Source organism: Rhincodon typus, chromosome 8 (genome assembly GCF_021869965.1).
Source record: "Rhincodon typus isolate 14 chromosome 8, sRhiTyp1.1, whole genome shotgun sequence".
Classification (NCBI taxonomy): domain Eukaryota; kingdom Metazoa; phylum Chordata; class Chondrichthyes; order Orectolobiformes; family Rhincodontidae; genus Rhincodon; species Rhincodon typus.
The window spans coordinates 50,149,053-50,174,564 of NC_063339.1; positions in this window are offsets into that span (position 1 = coordinate 50,149,053).

Genomic DNA, 25,512 nt, shown 5'->3' on the forward strand with positions numbered 1-25,512 from the left:
GTCAGGAATGACTTGGAGAAGGCACACAGGATCTTAGACACAACATTGGTAGCCCAAGTAGAAGAGGTCCAGATAAGGAAGGATAACCTACACCCTCCCCTTCCATTCTCTTCAACAGCTGTTGCTGCTCTACCTGACCTGCTGTTATTTCCTGGGAGGAGGGAATCCAGGGATGGCCATTCAAGGTTGTTTTCAAACCCATAGGAAGGCAATAGCAAATAGTGATACAGCTTTCTTGTTCACCTCCAATCAACTGATATGTTGGAGAAGTAGGCCCGAAACGTCAGCTTTCCTGCTCCCCTGATGCTGCTTGGCCTGCTGTGTTCATCCAGCTCTACACTTTGTTATCTCAGATTCTCCAGCATCTGCGGTTCCTATTATCTCTGTTGGAGAAGTAGTTGGGTGAAGCACTAGACAACAAAATGCCATGCAGTTTCTATTGGGCTACGAGATCTATATCCCATTTAGTACAGAGATAGTGTCACACTGCATGATGTAGTGTAGACTCAATGTGAAGAATGGAACATTGTATCCAGAATGACTGTGTGGTGTTCAGTCTTTCTGATACTATCATGGATAGATACACTTGCGGCAGGCAGCTTGGTGATGACGAGATCAAGAATTTTCTTCCTTCCTGTTGACTCACTCACCACCTACTAGGACCTACATCCTTTAGGACATGATCAGTGATGCTGCCTTGCCACTCTTGATAATGGAAGTTGAAGACTACTTTCTGTGCCTTTGCCACCGTCAGTGCTTCCTCCAATGATGTTCAACATGAAAGAATACAGATGTATGTCTCTGTGTGTGATACATGACAATTTTCTTGCCCATATTTGTCCTGGTGCTATTAGAATTCATTGAGTTCAAAGTCAGTGTTGAGGACTCCCAGGACTGCTTCAGTCAAACACTGTGCTGCCATCTATTCTAGGTTTGGACATACCAAATAGTGGTGTAGTTTGGGACAGGGTCTGTAAGGTACAATTCCATGAACATGACCATTCACTGACAACTTCCCCAATTGTTTCACTAGCATGCAGATATTGGTCAGGAAGATGTGACAGCCATTACAGGTCTAAGTCTGCTGTTCTCATTTCCGGTGCCTTAGTTGATGCCAAGTGGTCCTGCTTTATTCTTTTCCTTAGACAATTTCAAAGAACAGTTAAGAATCAACCACGTTGCTGTGGCTCTGCAGTCAGATGTGGTCCAGACCAGGTAAGAATCACAGGTTCCTTCTGTGAATATCATTTGTGAACCAGATGGAATTTCATGAAATTCAACAATGGTTTCATGGTCATCATTAGACTTTATTGAGTTCAAATTCTATCATCTGTCATGATGGGATTCAAACCTAGATCCCCAGATTTATCAGTGTCTGCTGATTGCTTGTCCAGCAACAATACCACTACACCCTCACTTTCATAATGGAAGTAAAAGCGATCACGGATGATCTGTTGGTCTATGGATGTGGATACACAATGGAAAAACAACAACCTCTAACAATGATCAGGATCGAGATTGAGCTCTCAAGATTAACTTGAATCTGAAGAAAGAAACAAATACACTCGAAGAGGTGCAGTGGGCAGCTAAAAAAGTTACCTCAAAGTATAACGGGACATTGATCAGATGGGCAAATGGGCTGGGGAGTGGCAAATGGAGTTAAATTTAGATAAATGTGAGACGTTGCATTTTGGAAAGGCAAATCAGTGCAGGATTTATACACTTAATTGTAAGTCCTGGGCAGTATTGCTAAACAAAGAGGCCTTGGAGTGCAGGTTCATAGTTCCTTGAAAGTGGAGTCCCAGGTAGACAGGACAGTGACAAAGGTGTTTGGTATGCTTGCCTTTATTGGTCAGTGCATTGAGTATAGGAGTTGGAGGGTCACATTTGGTCACATTTGGAATACTGTGTTCAATTTTGGTCTCACTGCTATAGGAAGGATATTGTTAAACATGAAAGGGTTCAGAAAAGATCTCCAAGGATTTTGCCAGGGTTGGAAGGTTTGAGCTATAGGGAGAGGCTGAATAGGCTGGGTGTTGGAGTGTTGGATGTTGAGGGGTAACCTTATATCCTTCTAAATCTTATCTGAACCCATTCAAATTTCACAACATCCTTCCTACAACAGGGAGACCAGAATTGAATGCAGTATTCCAAAAGTGGCCTAACCACACAAACACACACACACACACTCTCTCTCTTTCTCTCTCCCACTTCACACAAACACACACATTTTCTCTTTTCTCCCCTCTCTCTCTCTCTCTCTCACACACACACACATGAATCTAGGCAGTGAATTTGCATTTGTATAGAAATTCTATCTTGTTCAAGAAACATTCAAGAAACACAATTTATTGACATCAGTCAATGTGATGTTTTGTAAATTCCAACTTTAGAAATAAAACCGTGACTCCAAGCCAAAACACAAACAGATTCTCAACAAGGCCTCACACCTAACTAGCATTGTCTGACCTAAAATGTCACCTCTTCTTTGTACTGATAAAGCCTTTAGTTCTCTCAGGGCGGTGACTTGAAAAGAAATTTGGGGATTTACATATACATATTAATCAATTAACACCTTCTAACTGATTAAAAATTTAAAAGCATCTTAGGTTTGTTTAATACATCCTCATAAGTTGTGTGACCCTTTGATCTTTTATTTATAAATTCTGTGTTCTGTGTGCTTCTTTCTCGCTTCACCCAACGAAGGGTCTATGTTCTGAAAGTTTGCGTTTCTTGTTGGATTATAACCAGATATTGTGTAATTTCTGATATAACAAGGTGTAGAGCTGGATGAACACAGCAGGCCAAGCAGCATCAGAGGAGCAGGAAAGCTGACATTTCGGGCCTGGACCCTTCTTCAGAAAATGCTGCTGTGTTCATCCAGCTCTACACCTTGTTATCTCAGATTCTCCAGCATCTGCAGTTCCTACTATCTCGTGTAATTTCTGACCTTGTCCACCCAGTTCAACACCGGCACCTCCACATCATAACCAATGTCCTGTACATGTTTGCAACATGACATCCCAACTCCCATGCTCAATGCACTGACCAACAAAAGCAAGCATACCAAACATCTTTTTCACTAACCTGTCTATCTGGGATTCCACTTTCAAGGAACTATGAACCTGCACTCCAAATTCTCTCTGTTCTGCAACATTCCCCAGGACCTTATCGTTAAGTGTATAAGTCCTGCCTTGATTTGCCTTTCCAAAATGCAGCACCTCATATTTATCTAATTTAAACTCCATCTGTCACTCCTCAGCCCATTGGACCATCTGATCAGGGTCCCATTTTACTCTAAGATAACCTTCTTCGCTGTCCACTACACCTCCAATTTTGGTCCCACAATACAGATAGCTTCGTGCATGATATTTTGCAAGTTTCCTACCCATTATTCATTGACCCAAAAAATTCCAGTTATAGTTTGCTGATTTTTGCCAAGTTATGGGTATGGATCTACATCTATGAGAAGATGGGCAATACTGTCTGAAGCTGTTCATTTAGAATTGTTACAAGCAGCTAATAGGATTCTGTTGCTCATCAGTTTGATCCACATTAGCAATGTCACTAAGGTGAAAATTCAGTGACTCATCATGCTAACTCAATTTCCCATATGCTTGATATGTGAGAGATTTTCACAATGCCTCAGAATGACACCCAGAGGGAAGCAGATAACTGAGAAAGATAAGATAAGAATGACTGATGTGATTGAAAGCTATGGCAGTGAAAAGATTAAAAAGAATCATTATGTCTGCTAGCAATGAGCCATGATCAATAAAAGCATTTTGTGCTGAAACTGTGTTATGAACATTGTGTAGGATACAATAAGAATATCATCATTAAGCTTCTCCTATGCAAGCCATTCATTCCCTCTGACATCGATAGCTTTCTTTTCCCTTTCTTCAATCATTATTTGGGGAGATACATACAGATGCTACGCCCAGAGAAGCAGATAACCTAGCTTGAGTTGATAATATGGCTTCCATGAATACAATCATTCTACTAATTACATATTTTTAAAGGAAACTAAACGCTCAACTTTTTCTTTTTATTTTTGTCTAATAGCTTATCACTTATATAGTAACAATAAAATAATTGGTTTCTTATAGCTAACTTATTTTATTTGTTTATAAGATGCGGGCATTGCTGCCTATGCCAGCCTCTACTGCCAGTCTCCAATTGCTCTTCAGAAGAAGGTGCTGAGCTGCCTTCCTGGGAAGTTGCTAGCCACATAGGATAGATACACCCACAATATTTAGCAAAAGAGTTCCAAAAATATTGACCTTGCACCATTGAAGGAATGTATACACAGTTCCAATTCAAATGACGTGTTGTTTGAAGTGGAAGTTGGAGGTTGTAGCGTTCTCACACATCTGTTGCCCTTGTTCTTATAAACAGTAAAGGTTGGAGGTTTTGGCGGTGCTGTTGAAGGAGCCTTGGTGATTCTATGCAATACATCTTGCAGATGATACACACTGCTGCTTCTGTGCACAAGTTGTAGAGGGAGTGAATTTTAAAGATAGTGGATGGGAGTTCCAAAAGGCAGGCTGCTTTGTCCTCAATGCTGTCAAACATGTTGGTTGTTGCTAGAGTTGCCCTCATCCAGGCAATTGTGGAGGCTCTGAGATCACATTCCTGCCTTGTGCCTTACAGGTGATGGACAGGCTTTAGGTCATCAGAGCCTCGAATCCGCTCTTGTCGTCAAAGTCCTTGTATGCACAGTATTTAACTTGTCAAGTTAAACAGCAACACAATTACATCCACAGCAGAAGGTAAGGCTTTTCATTGTCAAATTAATAGGCAATTCCCTATTCCTTTAACAGACTATTATTTCGAATTAGTTACATTCGGTTGCTATTCTTTTGGAATGACAGTGTAGCAGTTTATGAGTGATCTGCACTGAACCTTTGAAATTCAGGGAGTTTATGAACATGCAGATTTAACAGAAGGAAAATATTAGCTGATCCATCAAGCTTTCCACATATGATAGGGCCTCATGTATAAAATACTTCTCCAAAACCTAACACCATCATCCTCAACACACATCAATGCTTTTCATTTTGTATGGTTAAATAATTAAAGATATTCTGTACTTGTGAGAAGGTTCGGGTTTCTAGTTGTGGAAAGCACTACAGCAATGTTAATTCTTATTTTCACCTCCAGCATTAATTAAGTGGATGTGGCCCATGACATTTTTGAGAGTCTACTTTAAATTGAGTCAGCACCAGGCCAGTGATAACAGTACTTCACATAAACAGCTCACAGAGAGAGACAGTGGGAAAATTGTCATGATAACTGATAATTGATTGTGGAATTATCCAGCATGTTATTGCAAGAGGACATACTGGAGCCTTTGCAAACATCTTGAACCAAAGATATTGCTCCTCCTGAGATTCCCAACATCACAGATATAAGCCTTTAGCCAATTTGATTCACTCTATGTGGCATTCAAAAATCCCTGAGCACACTAGATCCAGCAATGACGATGGGCTCTGACGATATCCCAGCTGAAACCTAATGCTCTAGAACTAACCATGCTTGTGTCAAGCTGGTGCTACTGCAACTGCAACTTTAGTCTCTTCCCAACAAAGTGGAAAATTGTCCACAATCGTCTAGACCTCAAAAAACAGATCAACTCTAAACAGGTGAATTGCAGTCCCATCAACCTATTTTCAATCATCTAAAAAGTGATGACATGGATCACAGATAGTATTATCAAACACCACTTATTCACTAATAATTTGCTCACTGGTGCTCAGTTTGGTTTCTGCCTAGGGCACTCTGCTCCTGACCTCATTACAATCTTGAACCAAATATAAAGAAATGAATTTTTTCCCATGGTGAAGTGAGTGACAGCCGTTCACATGAAAGCAATGTTTGCCCTAGTGGAATTGAGGTCACCAAGAATCAAGGCAAAAGCCCTGCCACTGACTGCCCTGCCACACCTAGGAAAAAGGTAAAAGACTGCACTGTTGTAGCTCAATCACCTCAGCTTCAAGTCATCATTGTAAAAATCCCTCAGTCACCTATTATCTTCAGCTGCTTCATCACACATCTTCTCCTATGTTTCATCATAAGTTTGGAAGCGGGTTTGTTTGCAGATGATTAGACAACATTCATTTCCATTCACAATTCTTTGAATGCTGAAGACATCTGGATCTGGTTGAAGTAGAACCTGGAACAATATTCAGGCTTTAATTGATAAATAGAAAGTCATGTTTACGGCGTGTAAGTGCCAGGCAAGGGCCATCTCCATGAAGTGTCAAAACATGCCCCTTTGATGCATTCCTGAATATCCCTATCATTAACATCCCCAGCACCATTATTAACCCGAAACCTAACTGGATGATTCACATTAAGTGCTGTTGCAAAAAGAGTAGGTCAGAATTATAACATTCTGTGTCAAATAATTCATCTCCAAATTTTCCAAACTTGTTGGCTATTTACAAGGCACAAGACCAGAATGTATTGTAATTTGTTCAGTTTTTGCCCGGATAGTGCAACTGCAGCATTAGTTAAAAAAATGTTCAACCCTATTCACATCAAAAGAACCCACTTGACTGACACACCCTAAACATTCACTCTCTCACTTCAATGCACCCAGCTGCAAGATTCACTTGATCTCCTCAAAACCTCTTTCATCATCAGCAGCAGTCCCTCACAAACAAGGATGACTCTCTTCCACCTCTCAGGGCGAGTCTGTAGGTAGCTGTACAGACCAATGCTGCTACGGCAGGTTCTGTTACACTTGGGGCAGGTGGCAGTCACGGGAAGGGGTGGGTGAGGGCATTGGTGTGGCAGTGCGCTCTTTTCATTGTTTTCGCCTGACTTCTATTTTTTCCTGATGGCAAATCTCAAGGTGCTTGACGCCTTCCCAGCTGCTCTTCCTCGACTTTGGACGGTCTTAGGCCAGTGATTCCCAGGTGTTTGTGCAAATGCTGCACTTCAACAATGAGGCCTTGAGGGTATCACTGAAACACTTCCTCTGTCCACCTGGGACTTGCATGCTGTTTCGAAGCTGGGAGTAGAGCACCTGCCTGTGGAGCCTCGTGTTGGTCATGTGGACAACATGCCCAGCCCATCACAACTGATCAAGGATAGTCAGGGCCTCGATGCTGGGGATGTTGGCCTGGTCAAGGATGCTGGTGTTGGTGTGTCTTTCTTCCCAGCGAATTCACAGGATCCAGTGCAGGCAGCGTTGGTGTTGCTGCGCCAGCACCTTGAGGTTTCTCAGAGCCATATAAGAGGATGGGAACCGTCACAGCTCTGTAAACATTGAGCTTACTGTTGGATCTGATGTTGTTGATCTCAAACACCGTTTTCCTTTGGCAGATAAACACTGCGCCAGCACACTGGAAGAGCGCTGGATCTCTTCATCAATAGCTGCTTTGGCCGACAGGACACTTCCGAGGTATGGGAAGTGGTTAATATTCTCTAAGGCCTCCCTGTGCACCATGATGATTGGGGATTGCTCCACAATGCTAGGCCAGGTTGATGAAGGATCTTCTCCTTTGGATGTTCAGGGTGAGACCAATGCTCCCATATGCCTTTGTAAAGGAGCTGATGATAGTCTGGAGTACAGATATAGAGCCTCAAACTAATATTGTCTCAAATAATAGAAATCCTCTTCCTTCCAAACCTGTAACTCTGGCACCAAGGAATATGAGAGCAGCAGCTATATTTATGTGTGACTTGGTGGTGCTCCATCTTCTATTGCCATTCATATTCACTGGATCAAGATCCTTGAAATCCCTTATGAATCAACATTGTATCATCACCACATGGATAACTGTAGTTCCAGAAAGCAACTCATAAACAACTTTTGACATGCGAAAAGGATGGGCAATAAATGCTAGCCCTGTGAGCAATACGCATACAATCAATAAATATTACAAAAGAAAGTTAAACTGAAATTTAAAGTGTTTTTCCTTGGTAATCAACAAGAAGATGATCTGAACAAAATTCTCCGATGCAGAAGTACAGATAGTTATTGTTTAATTGTGCTGCAAGAACAAAAGCCTGTTCCGCTAATGGATGATGGTTATGAAAGCAATTTGTCAACAGATGTGGAGAGAGGTAACAGACCATCAAACTACAAGCAGCGAAGCCTCCAGGGCCTGGCAGCAGCATAGGAAACCATTTAGTGATTTAACCAGGAATGCCAAGGTAAGATATGCTCTTCAATTTTCATTTATTCTCTGCATTAGATCTATCAATCGTTCCCTCTTCCATTTCTGTTCCTTTCTGAGTTAACATGGAACGCTTTCACTGAATCTTCTTTCTGTTGTAGTTCACACTGTCAACAACGACTGTTGCTATTCCTTTCTCTTGGTTACACTTTCTGATTTTTTAATGTCATTGCGTTGACTAGCTGCTTCATATATGTTCAAACCCCCTAAGGAGAACCCATTTATGCTATTCTGCTGGAGAAACTAGGCATTAAATGTCAATGATACTTTGCATACTGCACCATACCTGGTGGAATTTCTACCCTTTTAATTTCAAATATTACTGAAACACTCTAATTTTCATTGAATTTCAAAGCAAATTGATTCATCATTCATATTATACATCAGTTTATTTGTGGGAGTAGAATTCCATGCACAGAAATAATATAATTAAAATTGTGTCTTTCTAGTGGAGGGTGTCACCCACAAAAATCTCAAAACTTCCGCCAAAATTGTATTTTCGTAGAATCACAGAATCATACAGTCCCCTGAAAGTGACAACACAAGTGAATAAGGTGGTAAAGAAAGCACATGGCATGCTTCTCTTCATTGGTTGGGGTATTGAGTATAAAAATTGCCAATTCATGTTGCAGCTGTATAAAACTTTAGTTAGGCCACATTTGGAGTATTGTGTGCAGTTCTGGTCACCATACTATAGGAAAGACGTGGAGGCTTTACAGCGGGCACAAGAAATGTTTACCAGGATGTTGTCTGGACTGGAGTGTATTAGCTGTAAGGAGAGGTCGGACAAACTTGCATTGTTTTCACCAGGGCATCAGATGTTGAGGGGCGACTTGAAAGAAGTAGATAAAATTATGAGGGGCATGGATAGGCTGGATAGTCAGAATCTTTTTCCCAAGGTTAAACATGTGGTGCATAGGTTTAAGGTGAGAGGGGCAATATTTAAGAGAGAGTTGCAAGGACAGTTTTCCTTCACATAGAGGGTGGTAGACGCCAGAGGAGGTGGTAGAAGCAGGCATGTGAGCAATTTTTAAGGGGCATATAGACAGACAGATCAACAGACAGGGAATAGAGGGATACAGACCATGTGCAGACAGTTGGATTTGTTCAGAATATCATCATGGTCAGCGCAGACATGGTAGGCCAAAGGGCCTGTTCCTGTGGTGTACTGTTCTATGATTCTATGATTACAGAAGGGGTCAAGTACTTTTTAAAGGTTGTGAGTTTACTTGCCTTTAGTACTCTCCCAGGTAGAGTGTTCCAGACCCAGACCCTGATGGGGTCACATTTTATTAATCCATGCTTGTTATGACTACCAGGTATGTCCACAATATGGTCGGTGAACTGAAATAATGTAGCTCATTTGGACACTTTTTTAAAAAGTCAAATTAAAGAGAGCAGCAGTCAAGCTTTCGATTAAAAATGTTAAAAGTTAGTTTATTACAAATTATTAATGAAATCTCCTTTAAATGAAGAGATAAACCTATGAAATAAAACATTGCAGGTATCCAGATTAAAAGGACAGAGAAGACAAAATAATATTTATGTCGCTAAGTCTACATGGTAAATTATTTGGGCTGATTATTAGAATTCTTTGTTGCTGCAGTGATGAGGTTAACACTTGAAGTCAGATCAAGCAGCTGAAATTGCTTCTGTAGCTGAGTAGTTGGTATTTTCTTGTACAGGTCAACCAGCAGGGACGACAGATACTGGGAGAGAGAGAGAGAAAAGTCCTGACTTCTGGTTCTGTAGATCTAGCAATGTCAGCTGCCCAGTTACTCTCAACAGCAAATCAATAGTTATTTCAAGGTCTCTCTCTCTCTTTCTCTCTTTATCTTTCTGGAGAGAATTTTCTTCCAGATACCACAGGAGAGAATCTCTAGGCTTCTTGCATTCATGTATCAATCCTAGATAGCATACTACTGTTAACTAATGGTCTTTGCAGCAAACTAAGTTATGTTTCATATAAGGAATTTGTATTCTGGAAGCAGCCCATTTTCCCTTTGGGGTTCTTAGGTCATGTTCTGGTCAATGCCTTATTTATATTCTCACAATGAGTTGACAATAAACATTTTGTTACCTTCTGGTTAAGAGGCTTTACATGTCTGGGCTTATGTTTCTTTGCATCACTTTGATCTTCCAGTTATATAATCAAGTGACTTGTAGCGTCCATATTTCCAGCGATTTTTCCAGTTACAATCAGATTAACATTATAGAAAAAAAGCAAAACATTTTTATCTAAAAATTATCAGATGATAACTACACAAATGTGACAGGCTATTAATAAAGCAGGATTAAGTGTGAGGATTACTTGATCAACAAGAAAATTATTTAACGTTCTTTTGGTTGCCTTATAACACTCTTTTGAATGTAAATGAAATTCGTGACAGAGATTCAAAGGATGAAATTCGATGTGCACATGATGCTTCTACAAGCTGTCTCAAATTTCTGTCTGGCTCAGTCATATTTTTGTTGTTTTGCTTTATAGTGCTGTACCCTAACCAATGAGATCCCTACAGACATTCTTCAAAATGCTCAAATCGGAGGCAGATCAAGTGCAGCAGACAGATAATCTCAGCAAGGCACGCTATGTCAGGCTGCATCTAAGGTAAATGAGACCTTTGACTGGAGTTTATACGACCCCATTGCTGCTTTGTAAACGTATCCACGGATGTAAGCTTAAAATCGTCTTTAATAAGAAAAAAGTGAATGAACTTTGTGTTGTTTGCAGCCAGACATCAAGAAACTGTTGATTTGAATGAACACTGTTACAGCTCCTAAGATTTATGTTACAGGCTTATTTCAGACAACAACTGAGAATTTAGTCAACATTGCCCAGTCCACAGATCACTGTTACAGCAACCACATTACTGATCCCCCCTTTCATAGTGCATTCCAGATAATCTAATTTGGGGTAACAGCACAGATTATAGTTAAACAGGCTTTTACAGTTTTTTTTTGCCGATATGCAAGAGCTAAAAATGGCACCACCATTACTGTACAATATTTACAAATTGAAGCATTTCCAGAATCTCAGTATTTAGATGATTCAGTATTTAGGGCCTTCATTTTTCAGCAGCAGTGGGAGAGGCGACAGCGAGGACCAGGGGGCTGCCGGGAATATATTTGGGCAGCAAAAAGGAAGGATAACTCAGGAGATATTATTACAGATGTTGGAAATCATGAGGGTAAGAAAGCTAGCATAAAGGCACTTTACCTGAATGCTCGTAGCATTCGTAACAAGGTTGATGAGTTAACGGCACAAATCATCGCGAATGAATATGATTTGGTAGCCATTACGGAGACATGGTTACTGGATGGTCACGACTGGGAGTTAAATATCCAAGGGTACCAGACTATTCGGAAGGACAGACAGGAAGGTAAGGGAGGTGGTGTCGCTCTGATGTTCAAGGACGACATCAGGGTGGTGCTGAGAGATGATATAGGTTCTATGGAGAATGAGGTTGAATCCATTTGGGTGGACATTAGCAATTCTAAGAGGAAAAAGTCACTGATATGTGTAGTCTATAGGCCACCAAATAATAACATCACATTGGGACGGGCAATAAACAAAGAAATAACTAATGCCTGTAAAAATGGTACGGCAATTATCATGGGGGATTTTAATCTACATGTATATTGGTCGAACCAGCTCGGTCAGGGTAGCCTTGAGGAGGAGTTCCGTGATAGTTTTCTTGAACAGTATGTAATGGAACTGACAAGGGAGTAAGCTATCCTAGATCTGGTCCTGTGTAATGACACAGGAATAATTAATGACCTCATAGTTAGGGATCCTCTTGGAAGGAATGATCACAGTATGGTTGAATTTAGAATACAGATGGAGAATGTGAAGATAAAATCCAATACCAGGGTCCTGTGCTTGAACAAGGGGAACTACAATAGAATGAGGGAGGACTTGGCTAAAGTAGACTGGAAACAAAGATTTTATGGTGGGACAGTTGACGAGCAGTGGAGGACTTTCAAAGTAATTTTTCAAAGTGCTCAGCAAAAGTATATTCCAGTGAAAAGGAAGGACTGTAAGAAAAGGGGTATTCTGCCATGGGTGTCTAAAGAAATAAGGGAGGCTATCAAATTGAAAGAGAAGGCATACAAAGTGGCCAAAAACAGCATGAAACTAGAAGATTGGGAAAACTTTAAAGGTCAACAGAAAGCTACAAAAAGAGCTATAAAAGAAAAGTAAGATAGAACATGAGAAAAAACTAGCACAGAATACAAAGACAGATAGCAAAAGTTTATATAAATATATAAAACGAAAAAAAGTGACTAAAGTAAACGTTGGCCCTTTAGAGGATGAGAAGGGGAATTTAGCTTTTGGGATATGATGAAATGGCCGAGGCATTGAACAGGTATTTTGTATCGGTCTTCACAGTGGAGGACACTAATAACATGCCAGTAATAGACAAAGAGACGAAGGTAGGTGAGGACCTGGAAACAATCATTATTACGGAAGAGGTAGTGTTGGGCAAGCTAATAGAGCTAAGGATTGATAAGTCTCCTGGCCCTGATGGAATGCATCCCAGGGTATAAAAAAGAGATGGCGGGAGAAATTGCAGGTGCACTGGCGGTAATTTTCCAAAATTCACTGGACTCTGGGGCAGTCCCAGCAGATTGGAAAACAGCAAATGTGACGCCACTGTTTAAAAAGGGAAGTAGACAAAAGATGGGGAATTATAGACCGGTTAGCTTAACCTCTGTAGTGGGGAAGATGCTTGAATCTATTATCAAGGAAGAAATAGCAAGGCATCTTGATAGAAATTGTCCCTTTGGGCAGATGCAGCATGGGTTCATGAAGGGCAGGTCATGCTTGACAAATCTTTTGGAATTCTATGAAGACATTACGAGCGAGGTGGACAATGGGGACCCAGTGGATGTGGTGTACCTAGATTTCCAAAAGGCCTTCGACAAGGTGCCACACAAGAGGCTACTGCATAAGATAAGGATGCATGGCGTTAAGGGTAAAGTATTAGCATGGATAGAGGATTGGTTGACTAACAGGAAGCAAAGAGTGGGGATAAATGAGTGCTATTCTAGCTGGCAGTCAGTGACTAGTGGTGTGCCCCAGGGATCGGTGTTGAGACCGCAATTATTTACAATTTATATAGATGACTTGGAGTTGGGAACCACGTGTAGGGTGTCAAAGTTTGCAGATGACACTAAGATGAGTGGCAGAGCAAAGTGTGCAGAGGACTGTGAAACTTTGCAGAGGAACATAGATACATTGAGTGAGTGGGCAAAGGTCTGGCAGATGGAATACAATGTAAATAAATGTGAAGTCATACATTTTGGAAGGAGTAATAGTAAAAAGGATTATTACTTGAATGGTAAAAAGTTGCAGCATGCTGCTATGCAGAGGTGTCCTTGTGCATGAATCACAGAAGGTAGGTCTGCAGGTACAACAAGTACTTAGGAAGGCAAATGGAATTTTGTCCTTCATTGCTAAAGGGATTGAAATAAAAAGCAGAGAGGTTATGTTGCAGCTGTACAAGGTGCTGGTGAGGCCACACCTGGAGTACTGTGTGCAGTTTTGGTCTCCTTACTTGAGAAAGGATGTACTGGCACTGGAGGGGGTGCAAAGGAGGTTCACTAGGTTGATTCCGGAGTTGAGGGGGTTGGCTTATGAGGAGAGACTGAGTAGATTGGGATTATATTCATTGGAATTCAGAAGATTGAGGGGGGATCTTATAGAAACATATAAAATTATGAAGGGAATAGATAAGATAGAATAGAGAGGATGTTTCCACTGGCAGGTGAAGCTAGGACAAGAGGGCATAGCCTCAAGATTAGAGGGAGCAGATTTAGGACTGAACTGAGAAGGAACTTCTTCACCCAGAGGGTTGTTAATCTATGGAATTCCTTGCCCAGTGAAGTAGTTGACGCTACTTCAGTAAACGTTTTTAAAGATAAGGTAGATTTTTTTTGAACAATAAAGGAATTAAGGGATACGGTGAGAACGCGGGTAAGTGGATCTGAGTCCATGAAAAGATCAGCGATGATCTTATTGAATGGCGGAGCAGGCTCGAAGGGCCGGACGGCCTACTCCTGCTCCTAGTTCTTATGTTCTTATGATATGTGATGAATAATATAATTGAATTGCTGGTATTTACAACAAAAAATGCATTCTAAGAAATTCCACCATTCCAAATCCTTCTCATTTAGAAAGAGGATGGTCCATTTGCAACTAGAAGATAGGAACTGCCCCTTAGTCTGGTGTAACTTGTTATCCTTATTACTCTTGTTCAGTTTCCCAACTTGTGGTCTATCATGTCACTCTGGGATCTGATTTGACCATTTTGACCATCAACTAGAGTCATAACACTGCACTGTAATGTTACTTCTGGCATACCCTTAATCTTAGCAGTTATTTCATCTGGATCATATGGTTCCATCATGATAGGTTAAAGAACATAAGAACATAAGAACTAGGAGCAGGACTAGGCCATCTGACCCCTCGAGCCTGCCCCACCATTTAATAAGATCATGGCTGATCTTTTTGAGACTCAGCTCCACTTACCCACCCACTCACCATAACCCTTAATTCCTTTACTGTTCAAAAATTTATCTAGCCTTTCCTTAAAAACATTCAGAGAGGTAGCTTCAACCGCTTCACTGGGCAGGGAATTCCACAGATTCACAACCCTTTGGGTGAAGAAGTTCCTCCTGACCTCAGTCTTACATCTGCTTCCCTTTATTTTGAGGTGATGCCCTCTAGTCCTAGTTTCACCTGCTAGCGGAAACAACCTCCCTGCCTCCACCTTATCTATTCCCTTCATAATCTTATATGTTTCTATAAGATCTCCCCTCATTCTTCTGAATTCCAATGAGTATAATCCCAGTCTACTCAGTCTCTCCTCATAATCCAACCCTCTCAACTGTAGAATCAACCGAGTGAATCTCCTCTGCATTTCATCAGGGCCAGGAGACTTGTCTACCTTTAGCCCCATTAGCTTGCCCAGCACTGCCTCCTTCGTGATGATGATAGTTTCTCGGTCCTCACCTGCTATAACCTTCTTGCCATTAGTTTTCGGCATGTTATTTGTGTCTTCCACTGTGAAGACTGACACAAAATAACTGTCTAATGTCTTGTTTATTTCCTCATTCCCAGTTATTAAATTGGCTTTCTCATCCTCTAAAGGACCAATGTTTACCTTCGCCACTCTTTTACGATTTACATATTTATAGAAACTTTTGCTGCCTGTTTTTATATTCGGAGCTAGTTTACTCTCATATTCTATCTTACTTTTCTTTATAACTTTTTTTGTGGCTTTCTGTTGGCCTTTAAAGATTTCCCAGTCTACTAGTTTCCCACTACTCTTTGCTTTGTTGTATGTGTTTTTTTTCAATCTGATACTTCCCTTTATTTCCTTAGACATCCATAGCTGGCTCTCTCTTTTCCCACAGTTGTTCCTTATCACTGGAATATACTTCTGCTGAGCACTGTGAAAAATCATTTTGAAAGTCCTCCACTGTTCCTCAATTGACCCACCATAAAGTTTTTGCTCCCATTCTACCTTAGCTAACTCCTCCTTCATTCCTTCATAGTCTTCTTTGTTTAAGCACAGGACATAGGTACTGGATTTAACCTTCTCACGCTCCATCTGTATTTTAAAATAGACCATACTGTGATCGCTCCTTCCGAGAGGATCCCTAACTGAGAGATCATTAATTATTCCTATTTCATTACACAGGACTAGATGTAGGATAGCTTGCTCCCTCTTAGGTTCCATTACATGTTGTCCAAGGAAATTATCGCGGATGCAATCTATGAACCCCTCCTCAAGGCTGCCATGACCGACTGGTTTGACCAAGTGATATGTAGATTAAAATCCCCCATGATAATTGCTGTAACATTTCTATATGCATTAGCTATTTCTAAGTTTATTGCCCGCCCCACCACGATGTCATTATTTGGTGGCCTATAGACCACACCTATCAGTGACTTCTTCTCCCTGCTATTCCTAATTTCCAGCCAAATGGATTCAACGTTTTGTTCAGTAGAACCTATATCATCTCTCACTACCGCCCTGATATCATCCTTAAAAATCAGAGCAACACCACCTCCCTTACCTTCCTGCCTGTCCTTCCGAACAGTTTGATACCTCTGGATATTTAACTCCCAGTCATGACCATCCTGTAACCATGTCTCTGTAATGGCCACTAAATCATACCCATTTGCCATGATTTGCACTGTCAACTCATCCACCTTGTTTCGAATGCTCTGAGCATTCAGATAAAGTGCCCTTATGCCAGTTTTTGCACCTTCTTTTTGGGCCCTATTACCTCCATTACTAACAGCTCTTGAGTTCTCCTTCCCTTTAACTTTTTTCCTAATTTTCAATGGAGTTGAAGCTTCCTCGTCACCTGCTAACCTATTGCTTTGCCTTACATTAATTTTTATTCTCCCTCTACGCTCACTCCTCCCTTCCCCCCTACTTACTAGTTTAAAGTCCTGTTGACCACCCTATTTACCCTTTTCACCAGAACACTGGACCCGGCCCTGTTCAGGTGGAGTCCATCCCCGCAGTATAGATCCCTCCTGTCCCAGAACTGATGCCAGTGCCCCATGAAAAGGAAACCCTCTTTCCCACACCACTCTTTTAGCCACGTATTTACTTCCCTGATCCTCACCTCCCTATGCCATTTTGCACGTGGCCCGGGCAGCAATCCAGAGATTATGACCCTTGAAGACCTGTTTTTTAATTTTGTTCCTAGCTTTTCATAATCCCAAAACAGGTTTTTTTTCCTAGTCCTGCCTATGTTGCTGGTACCTACGTGGACCACAACAACTGGATCCTCCCCCTCCCTCTCTAGTATCCTCTCAAGCCGGTCAGAGATGTCTTGCACCCTGGCACTGGGCAGGCAACACACCATGCGGGATTCTCTATCCTGCTCGCAAAGCATACTGTCTATCCCCCTGATGATGGAATCCCCTACAACTACAATCTGTCTTTTTGCTCCCCCCTCTTGAATGGCCTCCTGGACCATGGTGCCATGGTCAGTTGACTCATCCTTCCTGCAGCCCTGTTCCTCATCCACGCAGGGAACAAGTGCCTCATACCTGTGGGACAATGTCAAAGGCTGCGGCTCCTGTGCTCCTGTCTGCAAGGTCCCTCTACCTGCCTCACTCGCAGTCACACACTGCTGTCCCTGCCTGCCGATCGAATTAACATTAGTTAATCTACCAGGTGTGACTGCCTCCTGGAACACAGCATCCAGGTTTCTCTCCCCCTCCCGGATGTGCAGCAGTGTTTGGAGTTCAGATTCAAGCTCATCAATTTTGAGCCGGAGCTCCTCATGCAGCCAATGCTTGCTGCAGATGTGGTCACTGCTGTTCTCAATGGGATCAGCTAGCTCCCACATCATACAGCTACAACACATCACCTGGCCTGCCATCTCTACTTAGTTAATTATTTGAAACTAATTAGTTTTGTTTTTAGTTTCGTGGTGTTCTCTGCACCAGTAATTTTACTCCGTTATATACTCAAACAGTCCCCGGCTTTGCTTTCCGACCCACTCCCAGAGGATTTGGCGTCTAGTTGACCATCCTGAAAGATAACAAAGAGATGAGGAAAAAAAATGCAAATAGCTTACCTGCTCACCACACTTAGTCATTATTATTAGGTTAGAGGAGGTGGAAGGGTGGGAGACATTACGCGTGTAGTGTCTCAGGTATTAGTTAACTCCCAAATTTATTGGGTGGAAGCTTACCTTCCCAGGCTGCCCTCGCGCTTTCTCCCGGACTCCTGCCGCTGAAACAACTGAAAGGCCGCAGTCACGCGAGGTAGGACTTTTATAATCGAAAAGCTTACCTTCCCAGGCTGCCCTCGCACTTTCTCCCAGACTCCCACCGCTGAAACAACTGAAAGGTATGTTTCTTTAGGCAAAGTAACAGTTCAGACAAGATTGTGAACTTATTTCTGTCTGAAGCTTAAAATTAACAAGGTGTTCATCGACATGAAGAAGCTCTGTGAAAGTCAGTTGAATCAGTAATTATTTTTAAATAACAAATCTTCGCTAGAAATGCATGTAGTATATTCTGCAATGGTGGGATTTCATCTAATGTAGGTGGCTATTCTGAGAAATGGCTCCATTCCTTTCATGTCTTTGTAATTTTGCTTTTGTTTCTGCTCTGAAACTACGTTCTACCTCTTCCCATTTTCAAGAACCTAGAGTCTTATACGTTTAGTATTCTTTCGTCATTTCAGGTTCCTGAGAGGCTTTGTTGTTCACAGCAGTAATACAGGGTCTTACTATCTTATGGAAGAGTCACCAGGCTTGGAACATTAACTCTGCTTTCTCCCCACAGTTGTTGCCAGGTCTGCTGAGTTTTGTCAGCAATTTCTATTTTTTTAATCTTAATATCTATTATTTAATTCACTTTGCTTCATTTTTCACATGTCTCTTTAACATATACATGCCTCAAAGTGAATAGTTTTTGTTGCTGTCCTTAGCCAGGGTTGTTCTTCTCCTCTCAAGATCTTTCTAAATCTTCTGATTTCTGCTTCAAGTATGATTTAATAGTTTTCTCCAAAGTTAACTCTTCCTTGAAATCTGACAGAAATTCGTCACTAATTCTGAAAATTCCATCTCTTTTGAATTCTGATTTCAAAGCTCCACAGCCACAAGTTTTCTATTAGTCTGCACAGATCATTAATGAAATCTGAATATCCCAGGGATGTTAAATTATTCAGTTAAATCTTGCCCTTTCAAGAATTGTGTTTTTTATCAGATTGAAGTAAGCTGCTATAATATTTGAAAAGTGTTTGTGCCCTATTTGATATTTGGCTATTTTTAACATGATCTGCTGTAGAACTTACTGAACATAATTGATTTGTTCAGATTCAGGCATAGTTTTAAACTTTGAAGCACTTCTATACCTTTAGAATTGTTTTCTCCATGATGTCCAATCCCATGATTTGTTTGACCCATTTCTGTGTTTGAATCTTTTCAGAAGTATTATTTCTCCGTCCATTTCTTCATAATATCTACTTTTTCCTTATTTCCTTAAAGTTATTTTAAATTTGTAGCATTATAATTCAGTTCATAATCTAACAACTAAAACTTATCTTCTTACATTAAATCAATGCTTTAAATTCTATTGTTTTAAAATTTCTTTAAATTTGTAACTCTGTATCCAGACTATTAAACTCTGAACTACAGCAATACTGTCATTTTCTTCTAATAAAGCTTTATATTATGTTTACAATCAAAACTGTAATGTATTACTTCTTGGAATTTTAAATTGTTGAACAGAAGTAATGTATTTTTATTTGGTTTGCTGAGCATTTCTCACTTTTTAAATTATCAGAATAGGCACGATAGTACAGACTCAATGAGCCAAAGTGCCACTTCAGTACTCTATGACTCTATGACTTAGATGACCTCACATTCTGAAAATATGTCGTATCTTTTCAGCCAATATAGAGCTCTTTCCACTTCTTCCTCGATAAAATGAACGTTTTCCAACCTGTCATGTCCCAAAGCATAATGCATATTGCCTGGCATTTTTTTTAAGTAAAAGTCTTTGGTTGTGGCTGAAGTAAATTTCCTTGCTGAAATTGTGGGTTTAATTGCAGACTGCAGATGACACAAAGCTGGGTGGCAGGTTGAACAGTAAAAAGGATGCAGAAATATTTCTTTCTGATTTGGGCAAGTTGTGTGAGTGGCCAAATACATGCAGATGAATACAATCCGGATAAATGTAAGGTTATCCACTTTGATAGCAAAAACAAAAAGATTGGGAAAGGGGTAGGTGCAATGAGACCTGGATGCCCTTGCACACCATTGCCGAAAGTAAGCATGCAGGTGCAGTAGGTGGTGAAGAAGGCAAATGGCGCGTTAACCTTCAGAGCAAGAGGATTCGAGCACAGGAGCAGAGGTATCTTTCCTCAATTGTTCAGGACGTTGGTGAGCTCACATCTAGAGTATTGTCTACAATTTTGGTCTCCTTCTAGATGTTCTGGCTATGGAGGCATTGCAATGGAGGTTTATCAGGGTGAGTCCTGGGATGGCAAAATTGACAAATGAAGAGAGACTGGATCAGTCACTGGAGTTTAGAAGAATTAGGGGACAGTTCATAGAAACCATCAAAATTCTATCAGGACCAGACAGGATAAATGCAGAGAGGATGATCCCTATGACTGAGGAGTCCAGAATCAAGGATCAAAGTCTTATAATTTTTCAAAATGTCTTCACTTCCGTTTATTTCAAAGAATAAATACTTACATTTACTTTTTAATCTTCCCTGACTAGTCTTTATACCATTAGTATAACGAGTTCCGCTATCATTCCCATTCCCCACCTTGACCTCCATCAGAACCCATCTTTCTTTAAGGCTTCTGTCCTATTCAGATGTGACTGGCTTTTACTCTTCTATGACCCTGCGATGATTTTCCTGTGTCTCTTGCCAATCTGTGGTGAAGGTCTTTTTCTGGAATGTTGCATTCACCCTTTTGCTGCTCATGGGATTGCTGCTGAGCATTGATCATTTTCATATTTCAGCTACAAACTGACTGCATGTCTTCTTAAAGTGGTAATATTCTTAAAGTGGTTAACTCACTTGATTTCAAAACATCTTTTCACCTGGCTTGAAAGTTTTCTCTTCACCATTGATACCTTCAGGTATTTCAACAACAATGGCCAACACTGATCACCATATTGTATTTGGCTCTGGGTACCAATCACTGGTGATTTCTGGTTGAGATAGTTTGCTGATCCCAATCTCACATTTGATGCTGGGCTTTAGGGGAAAATGAAGTAATAGAGAGTCTAAACTCTTTTAAATAAGAAGTTGTAGATTATTGCATCACAGCAATAGTTAAAATCCACATTAACTAATTAGGCATAATTACAATGATCAGAAGGCAAGTTTGTCATGTCTATCTTCATCATGATTTTCTGCAGAACCAACTGATTCTCTAAGCAAAGTGTATGAGGCATGATCAGGTTGAGCGGGGGTAATGTAATGTCAGAATGAACTCTTTCAGAGCTGTTGCCCTATACAACAGACATACCTCTGACTGGCTGTAATTTCCTGCTGAACAATTTGCTTTGAGACGGATTCTCCAAAATACTAAATGGAACAATCCTCTATACACTGAACCCATGAAGCACCTCTTCAGTTGGGATTTGGATGGTGCTTGTTCCTTTAATTGCCAATACTCTGTACAGCTAGCTCCACCTCCTTTATACCAGCTACCTTGTTCTTGTACAGCATTTGTCAAGGCTGAAGAAGTATTTCCATGTCATTACGGCATTTTGAATGGCCAGAAAAGAAATTCACCCACACATTTTAGCATTCCCTTTAAGTTTTTGCATTCACTTAATTCTGGGTGGTTTCTTTTGAAGGGTTGATGATACAAACAATTTCCTCTCTCCCTGTGAGCTTCTATCTACTGGCATACTCCAGCATGAGAACTAACTTTGCCTACCAAATGAGTTCAAATTACAGAAGGCCTGCCAAGATCAGATTTTCTCATTTCAGGCAAACAATAAAGCTCACAGCATTCAGAGGCTGCTGCTTCAGAACTAAGTGTGAAAGATATAACATCTTTATTGCTACGTCTTAAAAGCTAAAAGAACCAGAGTCATAATTCCAGAAATAACCATTCCGTTAGAATCATAGAATAGTTACAACCGTTGCAGTGTCCATTGAAGTTCTCAAGAAGAACAATTTATCCAGTCCCACTCCCCTGCTTCTTCTCCTTAGCTGTGCAACTTCCTTATCTTCAGATAATTATCCACATCTCCTTTGAATGCCATGATTCCATATGATTCCACCATATTGTCTGGCTGGGGATTCCAGATGCTAATCACGCATTACATAAAAATATCCACATATCACCACTGCTTCTTTTACCAATCACTCTAATCAATGTCCTCTGACTCTTGAAATATTTTGTCAACAGGAATCGTTTCTCCCTATGACCCTGCAAAGACTCTTAATGACTTTAAGGAGCTCTATCAAATCATCTCTGAATCTTTGTTATTCCAAGAAGAACAGCCCTGGAACTATTCTTTTAAATACTTTCTGAAGCTTCTCGAATGCTTTCATGGTTTTCTTAACATTTGGTGCCCAAAACTGAGTTTCAGGCCAAACTCAGTTTCATGAAGGTTCATCATATCTTACTTACTTTGCTATTTTCCAAGATGAAATGTTCCTACTAGAGGTGGGAAGTGGAAGACAGGAGTTGGAACTAATTTTTAAGCCAGGATTCCACCTTCATCCTGGCAATATGAGCAGGTGAAATTTTATCTCTTGAAAAAATGGCCTGAAATTGGGCCAAAGCAGTATTGAAGACAGGCTAATGCCCAAGTGGCCAATCTAAATGGATCAGCTTTGTTCCCAGTAACATTAGTCCAATTCTTAATTGCCATCATCAGATCCTCAAATTAAAGTTAATTGTGAAATCATTTAAAGCCACTCTCACTCTCATTAATCTCGTCATGCCTTCATTTATGCGACCCCTTTGTACCTTTCACCTCACTATGTACTCCAAATCACATCCTAACCACTCACCCAGTATTCACTTTAAACATATAAATTGCAACATTTGGAAGTCGTGGGAAAACTCACAAATCTCTCAAAGTAAAATGTCATCACTTGAAGAGATATTTGCAAAGTCATTAGTTCCCTTTAAAAAATTGCAACCCTTTCAAAGCCATCAAACTCGCATTTCCCTAGGACAGTTGAACACACTAGCTTTGCACTTCATTAATCCATCAGTTCTTTAAAAGGCATCAAAAATCTGCTACAGAGCCAAACAGATGGCTGAACTCATCTGCAAAGAATGAAGACAATGGAGACTGTTTAAATAATTAGCTCAAGATCTCACACTGGACTGCCTTTCAATATTGTACAATGTGAAGTAGTAACTTATGCATCTGTGCAAATATACCTGGAAACTCTTCCACTGTTACATAGCTATTCTTTTACTTGACAGCTTGTTAGTTGCCATAACTAACAACCTGGAATCAACATTATTTAATGATTACTTACATATTCCAATTCTAGCATTGTTATCACTCACTTTAGTAAACACAGATACAATTCAGATTACATAATTTTATGATGAACCATTTTTACTCACCATTTATACTCTACACACTTCCATTCTACAGCTATGACTTACAAAAGCTTCCAAAGCATAACTGCATTAAGGAAGATTAAAATGTGTCTCAGATGCACACTTCTATAATTGTATTGGCAAATTCCAAATGCCTTCTTTCCCAAATCAGTGAAAATGGCCAGAGATGGACATCCACTGTTGTTTCTCTGTGGCCATTTTCTTTATGACACCTACTGACTGTGGCGTCATAAAATGTGGACACAGATGCTTTGTCAACTGCTTTCTCAACCTGACTTGCTATGTCCCATAATCTTTGCACATATGCCTCCACTCCCTTTACTTCTGAACATCCTTTAGAATTAAAACCAAAAGAACTGCCGATGCTGTAAATCAGGAACAAAAACAAAATTGCTGGAAAAGCTCAGCAGGTCTGGCAGCATCTGTGAAGGAGACAGCAGAGTTAACGTTTCGGGTCTGGTGACCCTTCCTCAGAACTGATGGTGTCTGGGAAAACGTCAGTTTATATGCAGAAACTAGGAAGGTGGGTGGGGGAGGGAGTAAACAATAAGATAGAGCCCAAAGAGAAAGAAAGACAGTTGAACAGACAAAGGAGTTGCTAATGATCAGGCTGGGAGAGTGAATAGTTGTAAATGGGGACTGTTAGTGACGAACAACAGCGAGTGTGTAATGGCAGGCTATGTGGTAACAAGGCCTGGTCTGTGGGGTAGGGGCTGGGACATGGGAAAGTTTAGGCCCTAAAATTATTTAACTCAATATTGAGTCTGGAGGGCTGTAGGGTCCCCAAGTGGAAAATGAGGTGTTGTTTCTCCAGCTTTCGTTGGGCTTCGCTGGAACACTGCAGCAAGCCAGAGACAGAGATGATCCTTTAGAATTATATCAGTTATTGCATACCTTCGCTTTAATATTGACATGAATTATTTTACACTTACCTGCATAAATTTCACTAACATGTCCTGTCCTTTCCTGGGCCTCTGTCCAGTTGAAATTTATCACAGTCTTCCTTAGAGTTCACAATAACATGTAACAGATCTACAGAGTTTATAGAATCCTACAATACAAATAGCTGCATTTAATCAATAGGCTGATACAATTACTCTTTAAAATTGGTGTTTAGAAGTGGGATGTGGACTGCATTTGCTTCTTTTCAAATTCTTACGATTCAATTGAAGTTGGCATTGAGATTTCAGATATTTTATTTTTAGATAGCAGCACATATATTATTCATTGCTTTCATGCTTGTTAGTCAGTGAATGCAATGGTGGTGGGACTGAAAATTAAGCTTCTGGTGATTGGTATATGCTTATAAAGTCTCTGACTTACTTGTTAAAAGCCATAGTTTGCAGCAACTGCTGAGGGAAATAAATCTGCTTTCTTCATGCTTAAGGTTTTTGTTTACTCCAGAGAAAAGGATAGCTCCTTCCTCCTCAGAGATCTATTGGTTTCTGGTCAATCATTCATACCCACACACCACTCAGCTACGTAGGAGTTAATCACATAGCTATTGTCAGGCAGAAGGCCTTTGTCATTGATAATTGGTCAACATTCGCAGACCAAACAGCTACTTGTTGCTGGCTGAATCTCCTTTCAAACACACCCACTAGCTTTAGCTCATCTGTAATGATGTCTTCCCATTGTTTCAATTTACAGTGAGTGTCAGATACCTCCTTTTTAAAGGAGCAATAATCCTTTCCACAATCCTTTACTTAAAATAAAAGTCCTTTTCCTATTTAAATCCATAATCAAAAATACAGAGAAGTAAAAAGATGTCACTTTTACACAGGAATCTACAGTACCTTACCCTTTTTTCTGTACTTCCTTTTCACTCTGCGCACTTTGCATGAGGGAAAGCAACTGTTTTCACAAGCCTTTTCATTCTTTGTCACTATTATAGGTGTGCTATTTTGTGCTCAAGGCCTTTCATTTAGGATAAGTCTAGCTCAAACACGTGCTGCGTCTTTGCACAGAGCACGAAGACTATTTTCTTCAATGTGTAGCGAGCGATCAACTCCATGAATACTCCAGTATCCCCTGCAGTATTGGATCTTCAGCTGATAAATTAGGTAGCTTACTCTTGCTGTCATGGAGATTCAGATGACTGCCCTTGTAATCGAACATTGTTTATGATTAGCCAAGAAGTGATAAGGAATCATAAAGGAGTGTGGCCACAGACTCTTTGAAAATCAAGGATGCCAGCATGTTAAATCCTTTGCCGACTA